Here is a 14,163-nt window from a genome sequence, read left to right on the forward strand (position 1 = left end):
TTGGTCTGTGCATTAGTGAGACGATTAATTGGTGTTAATCACGATATTATACACTGCCGGTATGATGAGGAGCCTATGGGTCACACACATAGAAGATAATTTAAGAGCCGGGAAGAAAGAATGGCGTTTTCATCTTTTTGGGCAAAAGGGTATTTTGGTAATTTCACAGTGCAATTAAATTTGTTGAGGTTGTAGCCTTTATTTAATTTATTAGAAAAATTAAATAAGTGAAATTACGGTTAAATATGTGTTCACATATATTTAAATAAATTATCATTATTGTTAAATGTTAATATATATATTAAATATATATTAATTGATTTTTTAATTGAAGATAATGATGAATTAAAATAAATATCTAATTGGTAGTGTTTGGAAACATGGGGTGTTTGGGTTGGAGCCCAAGACTATTTCATAAGGGAATAGGGCAACTAAAATATGACTGTAAAAGAAAAAGGTGTGTGTGATTTTTAGATTGATTCATTCTTTGATGGAGAAAGAAAAACACACGACCCCAAAAACACTCTCTCCCACCCCACATTGCTTATTTGCTTTGAAATCAAATTCTTTTTTATTTTTTTCTTTGCTCTTAAGGTTAAAGAGGATCTAGCAAATCCCTCTTTAGTTCCTTGCGATTGTCTTCGTGTGGACTTCATCGGTTTGATCCTACACTTGGGTCGGTAGCAAAACACGTTCAGAGATAAAATTGGAGGAGCCTCCAACGTGGGTATGGTTCTTAAACCTTGAACTGATTTTTCTGTAGATTTGATTATTTTTGTATAAACTATGATTTTTGTACCCAGATCTTGGTTCTAAGGAACGATCCATGTAGTTTATGTTTTTTGTTTTCTGCTGCGTAACTGGGTCGTTCAGTAATAGTGGTATCAGAGCCTCGGTATCAAATTTTTACAGTTTATTGTATGATTTATAACATGTATTTGGTTGATAACATGTTATTTTTGCAAAATCTGAAAAAATCTGCAAAATCTGCTTTTGGATGAATGATTCAAATGATAAATTGGTTTAATAATGTGTTGATGGATGTTATATTGGTTGGTTGATGTCCTGGTTGAACGTATTTGCATTCGATTCGATTTGGATTCATGTTATTACACAAAACTGCAAAAAACACGAATTGTTTATATTGGGGATTTCTAGGTTTCACTGCTCTCTGAAATTTTCTCCCCGACAAAGATAAAATCTTCACTGCGGCGAAGTCTATAGCTTTCCCAATTCTGTAATTTTTCGCAAAGGGACCAATTTGTAGTTTTTAATAACCTATAAAGCCAATAATCATTCTGCACATATAAGAGGGTAATTAATTAATAAACCCACCCAATTCAAAAATTGATTGTTTTTGAAATGTATGCTATGTACTTGTTTGTATATTGCATGGTGTCTGGTACATGAGCCTTAGACCTATGGTGAATGTTCTAAGTTATTTTTGGGCATACATGGTTGTAAATTTTTAAATAAGGCCTGCGTGTCCTGCCTATCTCTTCTTCTCAATGTACATTCTCTTCTCATCTCATTCCCCTCGAATGTAAATCGAGGTTTCTAAATTTGTTGATGTAAAATTAGTTTAAGATTAATTTTATTGTAAATTTAGAATGATGTATTTGTAATGTACTTAAAGACGAATCAAAGGACGAGGCAACCATACTTGAAGACTTAAGATGTTTATTACAGGACCCCTAGGTGACTCACTGATTCCTTTAGGCTCGAGGAAATCAGCTTTAGTTGGGCCATGTACCGACACATTTTAATATTGTGTTTAGAATGCATGCTAAGGTTTAAAGTTGAATAACATGCCAAACAATGTCATTCTAACAAAGATAATAATCTGGTGACACATCAAATAACAAACCCTCAATTAAAGTATATTCAGTCAAGTAAGCCTTCCATCACCATGGATTTAATCAAACCACTGTTTGTCAAAACCTTGTTCGCCAATGCGAAGGGTACACTTCTACCAATGGGAGGTTAAAATGCATTGGAGTTTTCCTTAATGGGGATGGGTCGACTTAAAAAGACGGTTTTACTTGTTCGCCAAAACGAAGGTTGATAAACACGTCATAGGCATAGTAGAGCAGTACACATATTGTGTGTATGTGGTGACATGTAGTGTCCACTCTACTGATACTGAGAATCACACTTGAGGATAATGGTTGGAGCCATTGGATTATGTGATTGGCTTGTTGGCTTTTCCGCATTTGAGGTTGATAGTAGGAGCTATCAGCTGGTGTGAATTAAGTTTGTCGGCCTACCTAATCAACTTATTTTGGCTTTTTCGCCAAAGCGAAGGTATGAAATGGGTAGGATGGGATCTCGGTCCACTAAGAAAGTCAACGGGCTTTCCCGAGTTAATAGTGAGGGCTATTGGCTTGAGTAAAATAGTGGGAGCATCGTTTAATAAAAGACCATATTAAATAATAATGAACTTTATAATAACTTTATCTTTTCTATAGTTGTAGATTCACCAAAATGAGCATTATGAACCTACGACTGATAATCGAGAAAGAAAACAGGTTGGATGGATCCAATTTCTCAGACTGGTATCATAAGCTTCGGATTATACTCAAGTCAGAAAAGAAATTGTATATCCTTGAAAAGTCATACATGGCTGAGCCTGATCCTGATCTTGATGCCACTCAGAAAGTTAAGGATACTTATCAAAAGTTCCTTGATGATGCTAATAGCGTTCAATGCTTGATGTTAGCATCGATGACACCTATGCTACAAAAGCAGCATGAGAATATGGATGCTTTTTCCATTATTCTACATCTCAAGGAGCTTTTTGAAACAAATGCTCGACATGAGAGGTACAAGGTGTCGAAAGCACTGTTTGGGAGTCGTTTGACTAAGGATGCCCAAGTTGGTCCTCATGTGCTCAAGATGATCGAGCACATAGAGAGGCTTGAGACTTTGAGATGTGGCTTGGATGCAGAATTACAAATGGACTTAATTCTGCAATCCTTGCCTGACTCTTTTGCTCCGTTCATAATGAATTTTAATATGAACACAATGGAGAAAACCCTATCAGAACTTTTGAACATGCTGAGGACTACAGAGCAGGACTTGAAAAAGTCCAAGCCTGTTTTACTGGTTGCTCCTAGTAAAGCGAAGGGCAACGGCAAGGGTAAGGCTAAGGCCGAACCCAAGCCCAAGCCCAAGCCCAAGCCCAAGCCCAAAGGATAGGTTGCTCTTGGGCATGAGAGTGGCATAGGGAAGGGCAAGGTAGTTTGCTTCTTTTGTGGCAAGCCTGGCCACTAGAGGAAACATAGCAAGGCTTTCCTCACAAGCAAGAAGAAGTCAGAGGCTACAACCTCAGGTATTTTTATGATTGAGATTAATTTCTCTCCCTCAACATCTTGGGTCATTGATACAGGATGTGGTACTCACATTTGTACTGATGTGCAGGGACTAAGGCAGAGTAGAGTGCTTGCCAAGGGAGAGGTGGACCTACAAGTTGGAAATGGAGCACATGTTGCATTGGCTGTAGGGACTTACTGCTTATCTTTTCCTACGGGCTTGTTATTGGAACTACATAACTGTTATCATGTACCTTCTATTTCTAGAAATATTATTTCAGTATCCACTTTGGATAATATAGGGTATCATTTTGAGATATCTAATGGATTGTTGTCCTTTAGTTTGAATGGTATTCTATTTGGAATTGCAAGGTTATATAATGGATTATATGTTCTTGATTTAAACAATAAAGATATTCTCAATATTGAAACCAAGAAAGCTAAACATAGCGATCAAAACCAAACATATCTCTGGCATTGTAGATTGTGTCATGTTAATAAGACTCGCATTGCAAAACTTCAAAGGGATGGAGTTTTGGCCCCTTTTGACTTCCAGTCATTTGAGGTATGCGAGTCGGTAACTGCAGGAGCTAGAAGAGCTCGGATCAGTGTACTGCAGTGAATTCTACAATTGATGCTAAGTGTATCGCATTAATGTTGCCGTGTAGGCAGGATGGATCAAGAGTTCATTACTAAACTTGAGTAATTCCAAGCATTGCTAATCAGTATAGTTGTACTACGATAACAATGGAGCATTGTTGTGGCTGAGAATAACAGTTCACCAGTAATCCAAACACTTACTTAGTTGATTCAATCTGTGAATCGATAAGAAAGGAACATGCAGATTTGCAGAATAACTACTAACCCACATTAAAGTTTCTGTTGTAACAGACGATGCTGGGCACTTGGTCATTCAATGTTGAGTGAATGAATGATTGGCTATAGTGCAAGTGGGAGATTGTTAGAGTAGATGCCCTAGAGCCAATCAATTATTGTAGAATTGACTCTTTGTAATAATGTTCATTAATCAATAATAAAAGGCATTTTATTCTATATCGCGTAAATCATTATTATTGCAATATGTATTGATAATGCCTTAAATGGTATGTAGAGAACTAGAACGGTGAGAGGGTATCAAGTGTTTTCAAATCTTGATAGTAGAGAAAACTCTGACCAACTATGCATACATTTGTAAAGTTGGTGTTAGGGAGTGCCTAGAGCCAATCAATTATTGTAGAATTGACTCTTTGTAATAATGTTCATTAATCAATAAAAGGCATTTTATTCTAATACGCGTAAATCATATTATCAATATGTATTGATATATGTCTTAAATGGTAGACCGTGAGAAGGTATCAAGTGTTTCAAATCTTGATAGTGAGAACCCTATGAGCACAATGGTGGCCATTCTAGAAACGTCCGTAGCCCAGTATTATTCTGAATAGGGCAGATAATACGGTAAAGCATCATAGTGTTGAACGACCCTGTCGAAAGGCAGTGACTGATCTCACTTGTAAGGGTTTGGGACAACTGGTGCAACACTGGGTGTGTTGTAGGGATAAACCCAGCAAGTTCACTGGACTGACCCACCAGAGGATTCCATATGGATGGTAACCCAGTGTCTATGGAACAAATCCTCAACGAATGGTGGTGATGTGATCCTTAGACTTAGAGTCACCGGAGCGCCTTGTGCACCGATTGGTGTAGTTGACACCAGCCTAACGCAGTTCTTTCAGAGCTGTCAGATACGGTGGTGATGGCTGCAAAGGAGTGTATCAGACTATGGGGTTGACAGGATTCTCACTCCGGGTTTTCGGGAGCATAAGATACGTGTACGACACGCAGTAGTGCACATGGGAATGAGTGTTGCTATCATACAGGGGATTATATTGGCAGACGTATGCATGGCTTAAGACATGATGGTCGATAAGGTAAGTGATTAAAATGCTATCGAGAGTAACGAAGGTTGACACTATTTCTATGCCTTGCTCTCGTCGAGATAACGTATGATGAAAGGACGATTGCAGGTAACCATATCGTTGACAGGTAGCTACTTTGCTGATCCCAATTCATCGGTGTGCCATGATGCCTTGCTAGGCCAATCTTGGTCGTATTAGTGAGACGATAATTGGTGTTAATCGCAATACTACACTGCCGATATGATGAGGAGCTAAGGGTCACACACATAGAAGACAATTTAAGATGCAAGAAGAAGAAGGGCGTTTGTCTCTTAAGGCGAAAGGGTATTTGGTAATTCACAGTGCAATTAAATGTTGCAGGTCGTAGCCTTATTTAATTGTTAGAAAAATTAAATAAGTGAAATTACGTTTAAATATGTGTTCACATATTAATTATCATTTATATATTATATATATATATATATTATATATTATATATATTATAATATATATTATATATATTAATTGATTTAATTGAGATAATTATGGAAATAAAATAAATCAATTGGGAGTGTTTGGCAACATGGGGCGTTTGGGTTGGAGCCCAAGCTATTCCGTATGGGATAGGGCAAATTGTTTTTTAAATATAAAGGAAAAGTGTGTGATTTTAATTGATGAGTTTCTTTGTAAAACCAAAAACACACAGCAGCCCATTTTGCCTCTCCCCGGCAGTAACACCATTGCCAAAATAAATCAATTGATTTGTTTTCTTTAATTGAAGCCAAGAGGATCTAGCAAATCCCTCTTTGTTCTTTTAGATTGTCTTCGTGGACTTGCAGGTTCGATCCTACTTGGATCGGTAGCAAAACGTTCGTCGACAAATTTGGAGGAGCCTTCAACGTGCGTTTGTTTTCTTAACTCATGTTGAATATTTATGCAGATTTATTTAAATAAATTGTAAAATCATACCCTTGATCTTGGCTCATGTAAACGATCCTGTTATATTATATTTTTGTTTCGCTCGGTATACGGGACCTTTACAAAGTGGTATCAGCCTAGGGTATGAATTTTACAATTTTTATGTGTATGTGATAACATGTATTTGATGATAATATGTTGCCATATTGAATTGTGTAATCTGTCTTGAAATATGTTTTTAAGAAACTGATTAATCGATTAATAATTTGTGATGATCTCTGGTTGGTTTAATGCATGATGGATTTTTGTTGAGATCAATGTGTTTGATTGATTGCAAAATCCGTGTTAGAGTGTTTGGTTGCTGTATGAACAGATCCGGAGCTACAGATCTGTGTACGCTCGCCGCGGCATATAATCCATCCGCAGCGATCGTGTCGCCGCGCGATATAATCCATCGCACAGCGCTCGGTCGCGCGGGATATAACTCATCGCCGCGGCGATCGTCCTTTGGAGAGCGTGTATGAAAACGGCGCTCTCGCGGCGATTGTCCTTTGGACGTCGCTGTACCAAAACCAATGCACGCCGGGCGACTAACTCATGCTGCAGGAGAGCGCACTTCCAAGTGTGCAGGGGGTAAAATGCAAAGTTTCAAAACTTTTGGACCAAACTGTAAATCTCAAATTGTCAGGGGGTAAATTGTAATTAACCCACAAATTCAGAAATTGATTGTTTTGAAATGTATGCTTTGTACATGTTTTTATATTGCATGGTGCCGGTACATGAGCCTTAGACCTAAGGGTGAATGTTTAAAATATTTGGTATGTACTTCTTCGTCAGGTATGTTATTGAGATTAACTTCTCCCATAAACATCTAGTTGACACAAGATGTGGTACTCACATTTGATTGATGTGCAGGAACTACGGTAGAGTAGATTGCTCGCCGAGGGAGAGGTGGACCTACCAGTTGGAAATGAAGCACGTGCTGCTACATTTGCTGTAGGATCTTATCGTTTGATTTAGCCGATGGACTTGTTTCTTGGAACTTATGGATTATTATGGTTTTTCTTTAGTTTCTATAAATTATATTTCTGTGTGTCCACATAGGACAAATGAGAATATTAGTTTACTAATGGATTATTGTCCTTGAGTATAAATAATATTCTTTATGGAACTGTTTCATAATAATATATTCTTAAGAAAGACAACAAAGGATTATTCGCAAAATGACAACTATGCCAACTTTGGCAAGTTGAGCTAAACATGCCTGAAGGAATGTGGGATAGTATCACAACTCACCTCTCCTTATACATCCCAACACAAAGGAGTGTCAGAAAGGAGGAACATGACTTTACTTGATATGGTTAGGTCCATGATGAGTTTTAGTGATTTACATGCATCGTTCTAGGGTTATGCCCTAGAGACTGCGATTCATGTTTTGAACCGTGTGCCATCAAAGTCTGTAGATAAGACTCCATATGAGCTATGGAGTGGGTGAAAGCCTAACTTGTCTGATCTAAGGATTTGGGGTTGCGAAGCTTATGTTAAGAAATTGACTTCGAACAAGCTGGGCCCAAAATCCTGTAAATGTATATTTGTGGGGTATCCAAAAGAGACCAAAGGATACTACTTCTACCACTTGGAAGAGCGCAAAATTTTTGTTGCTCGTTCTGGTGTCTTCCTATAAAAGGAATATTTTCTAAGAAGTACTAGTGGGAGAAAAGTAGAACTCGATAAAGTTCTAGAACCACAAGATATACTAGACGAAGGACGGGATGATGTGCCACTGAATGTGGTTGAGCATTATGAAGAGGTTACTCCACAACTTGTGGATCAGAGTAAACCACCTCAAGTAGCACAGGGCTACGTAGATCTAGGAGAACGCCATGAGCCTGAGAGATATGGTTATCTCATGACTCAACATGGTGACGTACTGGTCTACCAAGATGATGAACCTAGAACCTACGAAGATGCTATATTGGATCCAGATTCCATTAAATGGCTTGAAGCCATGAAATCTGAGATGGACTCCATGTACCAGAACCAAGTGTGGTCTCTGGTGGAACCACCTGAAGGGGTAAAACCCATAGGGTGTAAATGGGTCTTCAAGAAGAAGACTGACATTTAGGGAGCCGATTAATGGTGTTAATCGCAATATCTTACACTGCCGAATGATGAGGAGCCTAAGGGTCACACACATAGAAGACAATTTAAGATGCCAGAAGAAAGAAGGGCGTTTTCGTCTTTTAAGGCGAAGGGTATTTTGGTAATTTCACAGTGCATAAATTTGTGAGGTCGTAGCCTTTATTTAATTGTTAGAAAAATTAAATAAGTGAAATTACGTTTAAATGTTGTGTCGCACATATAATATATATCATTATGTTAAATGTTAATATATTTTAAAATAATAATTAATTGATTTTAATTGAGATAATGATGGAAATTAAATAAATAAATTGGGAGTGTTTGGCAACATGGGGCGTTTGGGTTGAGCCCAAGCCTATTCCGTATGGGATTAGGGCAAATTGTTTTAAAATAAAAGGAAAAGTGTGTGATTTTTTAATATGAGTTTTTCTTTGTAAAACCAAAACACACAGAGCCCCATTTTGCCTCTCCACGGCAGTAACACATTGCCTAAAATCAATTCATTGATTTGTTCTTCTTAATCTTGAAGCCAAGAGGATCTAGCAAATCCCTCTTTGGTCTTTTAGATTGTCTTCGTGTGCGTACGCAGGTTCGATCCTACACTTGGATCGGTAGCAAAACGTTCGTCGACAAATTGGAGGAGCCTTCAACGTGCGTTTGTTTCTCTTAACTCATGTTGATATTTATGCAGATTTTATTTAATATAAATGTTAAAATCATACCCTTGATTGGCTCATGTAAACGATCCTGTTATTTTTTGTTTCCGCTGCGTATACGGGACCGTTTACTAACAGTGGTATCAGAGTAGGGTACTGAATTACAATTTTTATGTGTATGGTTGATAACATGTATTTGATGATAATGTTGCCATATTGAATCTGGTAAATCTTCTTGAAATATGTTTTAAAAACTGATTAATCGATTAATTTAATTTGTTGATGATCTGCTGGTTGGTAATGCATGATGGATTTTTGTTGAGATCAATGTGTTTGATTGTGAAAATCTGGTTAGAGTTTTTGGTTGCTGTATGAACAGATCCGGAGCTACACGCGATTAATCGCGCAGCGTAGCGTCGCCGCGGCGATATAATCCATCGCCGCAGCGATGTCGCGCCGCGGCGATATAACATCGCCGCGGCGATCGTCTTTGGACGAGCGCTGTATGAAAACGCGCTTGCCGCGGCGATATAACCCATCGCCGCGGGATGTCCTCTGGAGTGCGCTGTACCAAAACCAATGCACGCCGCGGCGATATAACTCATCGCTGCAGCGAGCGCACTTCCAAGTGTGCAGGGGGGAAAATGCAAGTTTCAAAACTTTTGGACCAAACGTAAATCTGCAAATTGTCAGGGGTAAATGTAATTAACCCAAATTTCAGAAATTGATTGTTTTTGAAATGTATGCTTTGTACTGTTTGTATATTGCATGGTGCCGGTACATGAGCCTTAGACCTAGGGTGATGTTTTAAAATATTTGGGTATGTATGGTTGTATTATTTATTAAATAGGGCCTGCGTGTCCTGCCTTTCTCCTCTTCTCGATGTACATCTCTTCTCATCTAATTCCCCTCGAATGTAAATCGAGGTTTCTAAATTTATTGATGTAAAGAATTGTATAATTATTATGTAAATTAGAAGATAGTTTTTGTAATGTACTTGAAGACGAGCAAAGGACGAGGCAACCATACTTGAAGACTCAAGATGTTTATACAGGACCCCTAGGTGACCCACCGATTCCTTAGGCTCGAGGAAATCGGTTTGTTGGGCCATGTACCGGCACGTTTAATTTTGTTTAGAATGCATGCTAAGGTTGAATGTTTGATAACATGCCAAACAATGTCATTCTAACAAAGATAATAATTGATGAGACATTAAATAACAAACCCCTCAATGAATTATATTAAGTCAGTAAGCCTTCCATCACCATGGTTTTAATCAACCACTGTTCGTCGAAACCTTGTTCGCCAAAGCGAAGGGTACACTTCTACCATGGGAGGTTAAAATACATTGGAGTTTTCCTTAATGGTGATGGGTCGACTTAAAATGACGGTTTTGTTGTTCGCCAAAGCGAAGGTTGATAAACGCGTCATAGGCATAGTAGAGCAGTACACATATTATGTGTACGGTGACATGTAGTGTCCACTCTACTGATACTGGAATCACACTTGAGGAAAATGTGGGAGCATTGGATTGTGTGATTGGCTTGTTGGCTTTCTCACATTTGAGGTTGTAGTGGGAGCTATCAACTGGTGGGATTAAGTTTGTTGGCCTACCTAATCAACTCATTTTGGCTTGTTCGCCAAAGCGAAGGTTTGAAATGGGAGGATGGGATCTCGGTCCACTAGGAAAGTCAACGGGCTTTCCCGAGTAATAGTGAGGGCTATTGGCTTGAGTAAAATAGTGGGAGCATCGTTTAATAAAAGACCATATTAAAAAAAATGAACTTTAATTAACTTTATTTTTCTGCAATTGTAGATTCACCAAAATGAGCATTATGAACCTGCGACCGATAATCGAGAAAGAAAACAGGTTGGATGGATCCAATTCTCAGACTGGTATCGTAATCTTCGGATTATACTCAAGTCAGAAAAGAAATTGTATATCCTTGAAAAGCCATACATGGCTGAGCCTGATCCTGTGCCACTCAGGAAGTTAAGGATACTTATCAAAAGTTCCTTGATGATGCTGATAGCGTTCAATGCTTGAGTTAGCATCGAGACACCTATGCTGGGACTCCATGTACCAGAACCAAGTGTGGTCTCTGGTGGAACCACCTGAAGGGGTAAAACCCATAGGGTGTAAATGGGTCTTCAAGAAGAAGACTGACATGGATGGCAACGTGCATACTTATAAAGCACGGCTGGTTGCCAAAGGTTTCAAACAAATTCATGGCATTGACTATGAAGAAACCTTTTCACCAGTTGCCATGATTAACTCCATCCGGATGATTATTGCAATTGCTGCATATCATGACTATGAGATTTGGCAAATGGATGTCAAAACTGCTTTCCTGAACGGAAACCTTGAGAAGGATGTGTACATGACACAACCTGATGGTTTCATTTTTGATAGTCAAGCCAATAAGGTATGCAAGCTGCAGAGATCCATTTATGGACTCAAGCAAGCTTCAAGGAGCTGGAACATTTGTTTTGATGAAGCCATAAAAGAATTTGGTTTTATCAAGAATGAAGATGAGCCCTGTGTTTACAAGAAAGTGAGTGGGAGCGTAGTAGCATTCCTAGTGTTGTATGTCGATGACATACTTCTGATCAGGAATGATATACCGAACTTGTAGTCGATAAAGACTTGGTTATCCAAGTGCTTATCCATGAAGGACTTAAGGGAAGTAGCCTACATCCTTGGTATAAAGATCTATCGTGATAGATCGCATAGGTTGCTTGGCCTAAGTCAGAGTACATATATTGACAAAGTACTGAAAAGATTCAGTATGGAGGAATCCAAGAAGGGATTTCTTCCGATATCACATGGTGTTTATCTCTCTAAGGAATTGTGTCCTAAAACACAAGATGAGAGAGATAGGATGAAGAGGATCCAATATGCATCAGCAATTGGATCCATCATGTATGCCATGCTATGTACTCGGATTGATGTCTCATGTGCTTTGAGCACTTGTAGTAGATATCAATCAGATCCAGGTGAGCGTCACTGGATGCCTGTCAAGAATATTCTTAAGTACCTGAAGAGGACTAAGGATATGTTCTTGGTTTATGGAAGGGAAGATGAGCTCACTGTAAAAGGATACAGTGATATCGATGCTAGTTTCCAAACGGACAAAGATGATTATCGATCGCAATCAGGGTTTATATTTTGTCTCAATGGGGGTGTAGTGAGTTGGAAAAGCTCCAAGCAAAGCACTGTAGCGGATTCTATAATGGAGGCTAAGTATATTGCATTGTCGGATGCGGCCAAGGAGGCAGTCTAGATTAAGAAGTTCATTACTGAACTTGGTGTGGTTCCTACGATTGTTGATCCTATAGACATCTATTGCGACAACAATGGAGCAATTGCTCAAGCCAGGGAACCACGGTCTCATCAGAAATCCAGACACATACTCAGACGATTTCATCTAATCAGAGAGATAGTTAAGAGGAAAGACGTGCAGATTAGTAAAGTGCATACTGACAACAATCTCGCAGATCCACTAACAAAGCCTCTATTGTAGCAGAAGCATGACAGGCACTTGAGATCATGTGGTATTAAATACATGAATGATTAGCTATAGTGCAAGTGGGAGATTGTTAGAGTAGATGCCCTAGAGCCAATCAATTATTGTATAATTGACTCTTTGTAATAATGTTCATTAACCAATAAAAGGCATTTTATTCTATATCGTGTAAATCATTATTATTGCAATATGTATTGATATATGTCCTTAGAATGGTAGAACCGTGACGAGGGTGTCAAGTGTTTCAAATCTTGATAGTGAGAATCCTATGAGCACATATGATGGTCATTCTAGAAACGTCCATAGCCCCGGTATTATTTTGATGTAAGGGCACAGATAATACGATAAGCCTATCATACTGTTGAAAGACCCTGTCGAAAGGCAGTGACTGATCTCACTTGTCAAGGTTGTTTGGTGACAACCTGGTGCAACACATGGGTGCTTAGTGTAAGCGATTATACCGCAGCAAGTTCACTGGACTAACCCACTAGAGGATTCCATATGGATGGTAACCCCAGTGTCTATGGAACAAATTCTCTAACGAATGGTGGTGCATGTGATCCTTAGACTTGAGATCACCGAAGCGCCTAGTGCACCGATTGGTGTAGTTTGATACTAGCCTAACGCAGTTCTTTTCAGAGCTGTCAATACAGTGGTGATTTGCTGCATCAAGGAGTGTATCAAGACTATGGTGGATTGACAGAGCATTCATCACTCCCGGGTATGGGAGAAGTTACCTCACGGCGCAATTCAGTATATGGCAATGACACTAAAACTGTGGCCATAGTGGGATTCAGTTGTTCCTCTATCCGAATTATAATACAGGTCATTGTCCAGAAACTGAATACATAATATCGAGAGTAATCGAAGGTTGACACTATTTCTATGCCTTCATCTCGTTGAGATAACGTATGATGAAAGGATCGAATTACACGGTAACCATATCGTTGACAGGTAGCTACTTTGCTGAATCCGAATCTATCGGGTGGCCATGATGCCTTGCTAGGGGCCAATCTTGGTCTGTGTATTAGTGAGACGATTAATTGGTGTTAATCGCAATACTATACACTGCCGATATGATGAGGAGCCTAAGGGTCACACACATAGAAGACAATTTAAGATGCAAGAAGAAAGAAGGGCGTTTTCGTCTTTTAAGGCGAAAGGGTATTTTGGTAATTTCACAGTGCAATTAAATTTGCTGAGGTCGTAGCCTTTATTTAATTTGTTAGAAAAATTAAATAAGTGAAATTACGTTTAAATATGTGTTCGCACATATTTAAATATATTATCATTATTGTTAAATGTTAATATATATTTAAATATATATATTAATTGATTTTAATTGAGATAATGATGGAAATTAAAATAAATCAAATTGGGAGTGTTTGGCAACATGGGGCGTTTGGGTTGGAGCCCAAGCCTATTCCGTATGGGATTAGGGCAAATTGTTTTTTAAATATAAAAGGAAAAGTGTGTGTGATTTGGATGAATGAGTTTTTTGAAAACAAAAATACACAGCAGCCCCTCTTTGATCATACACTCCCACGGCAGTAACTTTTGAGCCTAAAATCAATTCAATTGATTTTTGTTTTCTTCTTAATCTTGAAGCCAAAGAGGATCTAGCAAATCCCTCTTTGGTTCTTTTGAGATTGTCTTCGTGTGGACTACGCAGGTTCGATCCTACACTTGGATCGGTAGCAAAACATTCGTC

This window comes from Pistacia vera, unplaced genomic scaffold, assembly GCF_008641045.1.
Source record: "Pistacia vera cultivar Batoury unplaced genomic scaffold, PisVer_v2 Contig401, whole genome shotgun sequence".
NCBI classification, from domain to species: domain Eukaryota; kingdom Viridiplantae; phylum Streptophyta; class Magnoliopsida; order Sapindales; family Anacardiaceae; genus Pistacia; species Pistacia vera.